An 8,444-nucleotide genomic window follows, 5' to 3' on the forward strand; every position below is an offset into this window, starting at 1 on the left:
AGGGTGAGGAACTCGGTCTGATGAACCCTTTACTTAGTAGCTCGTTGAGTTGGCTGGATAACTCCTGTATTTCTATTGGCGCTAAGCGATAAGGAGATTTGGCTACAGGATTTGCTCCAGGAATTAGGTCGATGCGAAACTCGACTTAGCGTTCGGGAGGAATTCCCGGGAGCTCTTTGGGAAAGACATCAGGAAAGTTACAGACTTCGTGGATGCTCTTGAGGTTTTTAACTTCCTGTTTCTCATTGATCACATGGGCTAGGAATGCGCAACACTCCTTTCGCAGATGTTTTTGAGCTTTGATGCAGAATATGATGCGAAGATTGGAACTAAGTTTATCATCGTACATCATGAGAGTCTGGCCAAAGGGGAGATTGAGACGGATGGCTTTTTCATAACAAAGGATATCAGCATGATTGGGACTCAACCAATCCATGCCAATGATAACATCACAACTCTTTATGGAAACTAGCATTAGGTCAATGGGAAAGGAATGATCATTCAGGGTAAGGGTACAGCCTATAAATATATCGTTAGCATTCTCTTTCTCACCATTAGCCATCTCGACGGTAAATGTTTCGGTTAATGGTTGAGGACTATGTTTAAGGAGATGTTTGAATGAATGGCTAACAAAACTTCTTTCAGCACCATAATCGAAAAGGATACAAGCATAAGATTTGTCGAGAAGCAACGTACCCGAGGCAACGGTGGGATCGGTGACTGCCTCCTCCTGCTTTATATTTAGAACTCGCTCAGCGTTGTTGGTTTTTTTTCTTTTGGGCAGTTTCATTTGAAATTCCCGACTTCACCGCACCTGTAGCAGGCCGAACCGACACCCGCTCCGAAAGCTTAATTGGTTGGTCGGCCTGGTGTTTTGCAGTTTCGAGCAGTGTGGCCCTTTTTCCCACAGTTATTGCAGATCATCTCACTGCATGGGCCAGGGATACGACTGTGGTAACTGCACCTGTTGCACCAAGGGAGGTCACCAGCATACCTATCGGTAGATGCTTGAGCTGTAGGAGCAGCAACAAGAGTAGTAGCAGCTTGGACTGCCACAGTTTTATGCTTCTTGGAGGGCCCTTACGAACTCTGACCCTTTCGCTTTTTCCAGAATATCTTCTTACTTTTACTACACTCAATCCGGTGCCCCTGTTCACCTTCATGATCTTAAGGATGGGTGTTACTTCCTGGTCCGCCAGACCCGCCGGGGTTCAAGTGTGACATTGTAGTCGTCACTGCGGCAGTAATAGTTGCCTGAAATATGACAAGTTCGAATTGAGAAGGATGTGGTGGCAGAGGATTGTTGTTCCTTGAGCTGGGTCCTTTCTTTGGATGCATATTGATCTAAAATGATCAGGAAAGAGAGGATGGTAAGCCCTCCAAATTGAATCAAGAGATATGGAACAAGAGATATCTCATTATGGCAGACTATGAGATAACATATAGGAAAGCTACTAAAGCAAGGGAATTTATCGCTAAGGGGAATGAGTAGCAACACTTGAACGAGGATTTCTATAACGAAGTTGACTCTAGAAAATACTCCCATGGTATTTTATGTTTCGTGGAGACGATGACTCATTGCTTGGATATTAGGTATGTTTTAGGTCTGCCGCACACCACAGTCACTCCCAGGCACATGTTGGCCGTGTCTCGAATGAATATAGTTGATCGGGCTATATTGACCCTAGACATGACTACATAACTGCCCAGGTTTAACTGCAATGTACAACACCCAATTACTTATGGTTTTTTTCTACTCGTGGTTATGATTTCTGGCGTTTAGATATTCTTGTATACTTTTGAAAAATACTTATACCTTAAAGTATATATTTAGTTGAGAGCACTTCGGCCCCTTAGTGTTTATAGTTATATACCATGTAAGGTTCGGTATACTTAGTTCACTATAAACAAGGCTCTGATACCAATCTGTCACACCCCGAAACCGATGGCGGAAACGTTCCGGGGCGGAGGACGTCATGTAAAGTATCCCAACCAATGTACATAGCAAGAATAGTAAACACAAAACATTACATTACATAGGAATATTTACATTTGTTTGAATGCAAGGCAATACATGTTTTACATATATATCAGTATAACAAAAGTATAGACGAGACTTCTATATCAACCCTCTTCTCCAAAAGAATGCGGGATACCTGTCTAACGAGAACCTGAGAATACAAGTAGTTTTAAAAGTAGCAGCATAAAGCTGGTGAGTTCATAAGCGGTTTGTTTCTGGTAAAAGAACAAGTTTCCTTTGGTTTTCTGAAAAAGTTGTTATCCAAGAAAATCCCATATTTTCTTATAAGAGAAGTTTAGTTATCCATTTGTTAAACAGCCTGGTTAAGAAAAGTTTAAGTTATCCCAGGAAAAACCCTTATTCTCCTTAAAAGTTGGTGGTTGGTTATCGATCTGGAATGAAGTGTACAAGTATCTACCATACTTGTAGCACTGATGAAGTATCCTAAAAGCCTGGTTATACTTGTAAAGTGCATTAGTTTTAACATGTATATAAAACTAATAAGTAGGTAGTAAACTAATTCTTAAGGTTATTAATTCACTAAGTTCTTTATTACTTAAAAGTAAATCTCCTTTATCTAAATTGCGAGTTCTATAACCATACGATAAACTAGATATGGCAAGAAGAAGGCAAGTATCATTTTATGACTTTTGTCACCCGTAGACCTACCGGTCCCACTGTAGCTAGCAGCAAGGTGCGGGGTAGTCAGCCCCATAGAGATCTATAAACTCAAGTCACCCTCTCCTTCTAGGAGATTCTGGTTACAGGGGCGGTCCTCCACTCGCGTATCTCTGTGGAGTGTTTCAGAGGACGTGTCTGCAGTCTTAAAAATAACGAATTCACAAGTAATATTACGGAAAATCCTATTTTATGAATGACATGAAATCCTTTGTGAAACATAAAATATAACATTTTATAATGAGTTTTGCAATTAGTTTGAAAACTAACTCTGCAAGTTAAACGGTTGGTTAATACGGTTTTCAATGTTAAAAGCATACTGAACATAAAACATTTCGTACGAAATAATAAGTTTGAGTACAAGATTTCCTTGTACTTTTGCTTGTCTTCCCCCACCCCCCCCCCCCCCCCCCACCCCCTGAAAACATGAAAAACACGGAAAAGGGTGTAGGTGTATGAACTCACCAGACGAGAAATGTGCCGGTTAGGATGCATTTTATATATATATATATATATATATATATATATATATATATATATATATATATATATATATATATATATATATGTATATAATGTTAGACTTTTAATGTTATATATAATATAGGGTGTATTTTACACTTTTAAAATACTAGGTTGTCAAATTTAACAATTATACGTTTAATTCAATTAAATTGTAAACCAAAACTATTATGAATTTATTAAACCTCTTTTTATTATACACCTTAATTAATTAATAAAACCTATAGAGGTGTGATTTGAACTTTGCAAAACAATAGTAGGGTTTAAGAATTTAACATTTCTAAATTAACTTTTAATCAACATTTAAATTCAAAAACCTGAGGACAAGTTTTGAAACATTTCAAAACTTTAGGGTTTACAATTTAAATATACATCAAAATTAAACTTTTAATCAAAATTTAAATTCCAAAACATGAGGGCAAGTTTTGAAACTATTCAAAACATTTGGGTTTTAACTATTTAAATTTCAAAAACAAACCTTTGAGTTCGAATTTAAACTATAAAACCTAAAGGGGAAAATTGAAATTTTTTTCATAACCCAAGGATCAAATAACAAATAATATAAATTAAACAATTAATTTCATCATTATCTATATTTGACCTAATTTCGATTACTTGCAAAGTAAGTTACTCAATTAATACAAATAATTCAATCTTCATCATATAAGGAAGTTATTATCTAATCAATTGGTAATTATCTTGCGTTTTGGCAAGGATATTCATTAACAAACAATAAAATTCGTATTTTATAGGTTTAAAACGAATATGGTAATTATCCTTAAGCAAAACAGCAGCAAAATCCGAAAATCCCTCTGTCTGATGCTCCGACTCGCCGAGTCACACTCTAGAACTCGCCGAGTAGGTCTGACTCGCCGAGTCCAGGTAGTGACTCGCCGAGTCAAGTTGAACGGAAGGCCAAAAAACGATTTTCGGCAACATATAGCATCAATACGATAGAAACCAATCTAGGCTCTGATACACTGATGGGTTTTAGTCATAAGAACATCCAATGTGCTCATACAAACCCTAATGCTTGCAATTTATCCAAGACTATAAACACTAGATCTAGCATATGATAATCAATATAACATATAATTAGGGTTTAGATCATACCTTGATTGTTATGTAGCAATAACAATCACAATTCTTCTTGTAATGACTTTAGAAATCTTAGAGTCACAAATGTCACTCCTCTAACGGTTCACAAACTCCAAAAGCAAGAGGATGAAGAGGAGAAGAGAAGGAGGCTGCCCAAAACCATCCAAAACCTTAGAAGGAATCTTGTACACGTTTTTGAGGCATAAGGGTTCTATATATAGAGAGAGGCTATTAGGGTTATCTAACAAGGAAACCTTAATTCGGATGCTTAAGCCCTAAGCAACTCATTGACTCCTTTAAATAAAGGCCTTGGACGATTTCTTATGGGTTTCCCCATAGAATTCGTCCAACCTTATATAATAAGCTAATCCATAGCCCAATTGCAATTATCTTATAATTACAATTCTAGTCCCTTAAGTTTAATTAATCTCTTTTAGTCACAAACTTAATTCTTATTAATTCTTGACTAATATTAATTAAACAATATGATCTCTCCTTTAATATATTATTCCCATAATATATTAATAAATCATATTTAATCCTTTCTCTCCATAATTCATCCTATCAAGTTGCTTTGGTGAAGGCAACCCAAAAGGACCATGCACCATCGGCTCAAGTACATACCAAAATAGTTATGGACTTCGACACTAATCCAACAAATGTATGCTACAGCCCCTTCAATATACTTGATGCCTGGAAACTTTTTGAACTTCCCACCATGATGAAGTTCAATACTGAACATGGTGGGATGTCCAGCTTAAAAGACAAAATAAAAAAAAATTAGATTTCAAAAGTGTAAGAACATGATCAAATATTGTGACATCCCCAAAATCACGGCCAGATAAGACCGATTTCATTTATGCTTTTTGAAATAATTTTAGAGTAAATCATTTTGATTTAAAAGAGTTGCGGAATTTGTTCCCAAAACAAAATATGATAAAATAATATTTACCAAAGCATTTCATCAAGTGATGCATTTTCATTATATAATCAAAACTCGGGATGTCATATTCCGATACAGACCATAAAGCATAAACTATAACATTACAAGTCATTCAACAAATATATATATACAGACTTGTAAACAAAACAACTTGATGATTCATCCATCTTATGCCCTCGCGCCACTTCCTGTAATGCAAATAAGACTGAGTGGGTTAGGCTTGAGAGCCTGGTGAGCATATAGGGTTTTCAACCCACAATAAATAAATTATATTTAATTTCACCAACCAACAATAACCCAATTACCCATTCCCGTTATCCTCACTTTACATCCCTAAATCAACATTTATCTCAAGGGACCTAATCTAGGATTTTCATCGGGATGGACATTACTGCTAAGGGGTTTCCTCAACAATAGATATCCTAAAGTCAACCATGAGGGGGATAGAGTACACCGGTGAACACATCGTTCACAACACCTACATGTTATGAACCTGCTAGCGTTCCACAAGACTGTCTAGAAAGAGTCTGTGGTCGTTATCCATACTCCGCTGAATAACTAGATCAACAATAACAACATCCGTTTATCACACATCAACTATCTATCCATGTTCTACCCAACATATTAGTAGATTAAAATATATATTTTTATACATAGTTTAAAACCTGTATAGCATATTCAATCAATACATATTCCACATAACAGATGAGGCACACACATATAACACACATTTCATAGAGAATAAATCAGATCTATGAGATAGAAGAAAGTAAATATATATTCACACATATAACAACAAAATATGCACATAACACATATATCGTATAAAATACTTCATAGTTATGCGTTAGAAGAAAGTAACTACACACTCGCTTGATTAGAAGATGATCGGACAGCACTATGACTTGCAGAAGTAGTATTCTTCAGTAGATCTGGAAGATCTTCACAAAAATTGGGCTCCTCGCGGGCAGAGCTTCGGCTCGGGAATTGCACTTCTTGGGATCTTTGGGGCTTCGGGACTCGGGAATGATACCGACGCTTCGGGGTACTTCTTTGCACGTAAATTGATGCAATACAGGTGACAGATGAGAGAATGAGCAACCAAACTCAGTCGGCCCTTCAAATCTATTTATAGGGCAAATCTGGCCCTCGCCATGTCGTGGCACCCTTTTCCACGCCGTGGGATTGGTTGTCACTGCATGCGTCATCGCAAGTTGCGTCTGGGGGACTCCCAAAGGTGTCAAAAGACTGGCCACGTTGTGGCACTACTTGCCACATCGTGGTATCTGAGAGTTTTGGGGTTTCGCGCCCCAAACTTCAGAAATTCATAACATTTGTATACGAACTCTGTTTTCGACGTTCTTTATATCGATGCGAAGGTGAGATTATGCTCTACAACTCTCGTTTAGAATCCATTGGCTAATTTTGACTTGATTTTTAATATATTATAAGTATATTACTTATATATTATTTTTAGTAGGTCGGGACAGGAAAACTCTGTTCGAAATTCATAACTCCTTCATCTGAACTCCGTTTTCATGTGTCTTTTTATCGTTGGACTACTATCGATGAGATTTTCAACTCTCATTTAGAAATTTTTCGCTAAATATCACTCGATCTCTATTTCTAGTATTCTGGCTGCATACCACTAAGTCGAAAGTTCGAAAAATCATAACTTCCTCATACGAAGTCAGATTTGGGCGTTCTTTTCATGCACGCTCTCGGTTTAACGAACTCTACAACTTTCGTTTAGATCACTAAGGCTAAATATCGCTCTAACATAAATTTTACTTTTTACATCATTCAGCATTGTCGGTTCTGTCGCGAAACTTCGACAGGTCATAACTTCTTCGTTATAACTTGGATTTCGGCATTCTTTATATATTCAGAAACCTCGTTGCAACTACTACAACATTATCCTTAGATATCAGCTTTATATAAAATTTCATTTTGATGCTTATTTTTATTCTTAATTAAATTAAGACACACAATTAAGCACATAACACATAATACTCAAATAATACACTTTTATTATTTCAAAACGGGTTACAAAGGTTAACCTAGACTATTATATCAACATTAATAACAAGCCCAGAAACACAGGCGTTACAATTCTCTCCGCCTTAGAATGATTCTATCCCCGGAATCACACATCAACAAACAAATGCGGGTAGAGACTCATCATGCTACTCTCCGTTTCCCATGTGAGATTTGTCCCATTTGTGTGTTTCCATCGGACAAGCACTAACTCGGCCATCTTGCTTCGCAACTTCTTAGTCTTTCGGTCAACGATTGCCTCTGGTTCTTCAATCAACCTTTTGTTCTCATCGATTCTTAACTCTGAAAGTGGAATCATATCGGGAACTTCTCCCGTGAACTTCCTCAAATAACACACATGGAAAGTGTTATGAATTTCATTCAGTTCTTCTGGCAGTTCAAGCTTGTAAGCTTGGTTCCCAACCATTTGAATAAATTTAAACGGTCCAATAAACCTTGGACTTAATTTTCCCCTTTTACCAAATCTTATAAGTCCCTTCCACGGCGAGACTTTAAGCAAAACCAAATCTCCAACTTCAAAGGTCATCGGTCTTCGCTTTTTGTCAGCATAGCTCTTTTGACAATCCTGAGCAGCTAACATTCTTTCCCTAATTATTTTCAACTTTTTAGTGGTCTAATGAACCATCTCGGGTCCCATAAAATGCTTTTCCCTAGCCTCAAGCCAACAAGATAGCATACGACACTTCTGTCCGTACAAAGCTTGATAAGGTGCCATCTTAATGCTCAAGTGGAAACTATTATTGTAGGAAAATTCTAACAAAGGTAAATGTTCATCCCAATTACCTAGGAATTCCAGGGTACATGCTCTCAACATATCCTCAAGTGTTTGTATCTTTCATTCGCTCTGACAATCAGTCTACGGATGGTAAGTTGTACTTAAACACAACTTGGTACCCATTTCCTCTTGTACAATTTTCCAAACCTCGAGGTGAAATGGCTATCACAATCTGATACAATCGTTAATGGAACACCATGAAGCCTCACAATTTCCTTCATGTAAGAATTCACAAGCTTTTCCATAGACCATTTCTCATTGGCTGCTATGAAATGGGCACTCTTAGTGAATCCATCAATGACCACCCAAATCATGTCGTGACCACTTTTTGTTTGTGCAGGTTAGTGACA

This window comes from Lactuca saligna, chromosome 3 (genome assembly GCF_052625555.1).
Source record: "Lactuca saligna cultivar CGN05327 chromosome 3, ASM5262555v1, whole genome shotgun sequence".
In the NCBI taxonomy this organism is placed as follows: Eukaryota; Viridiplantae; Streptophyta; class Magnoliopsida; order Asterales; family Asteraceae; genus Lactuca; species Lactuca saligna.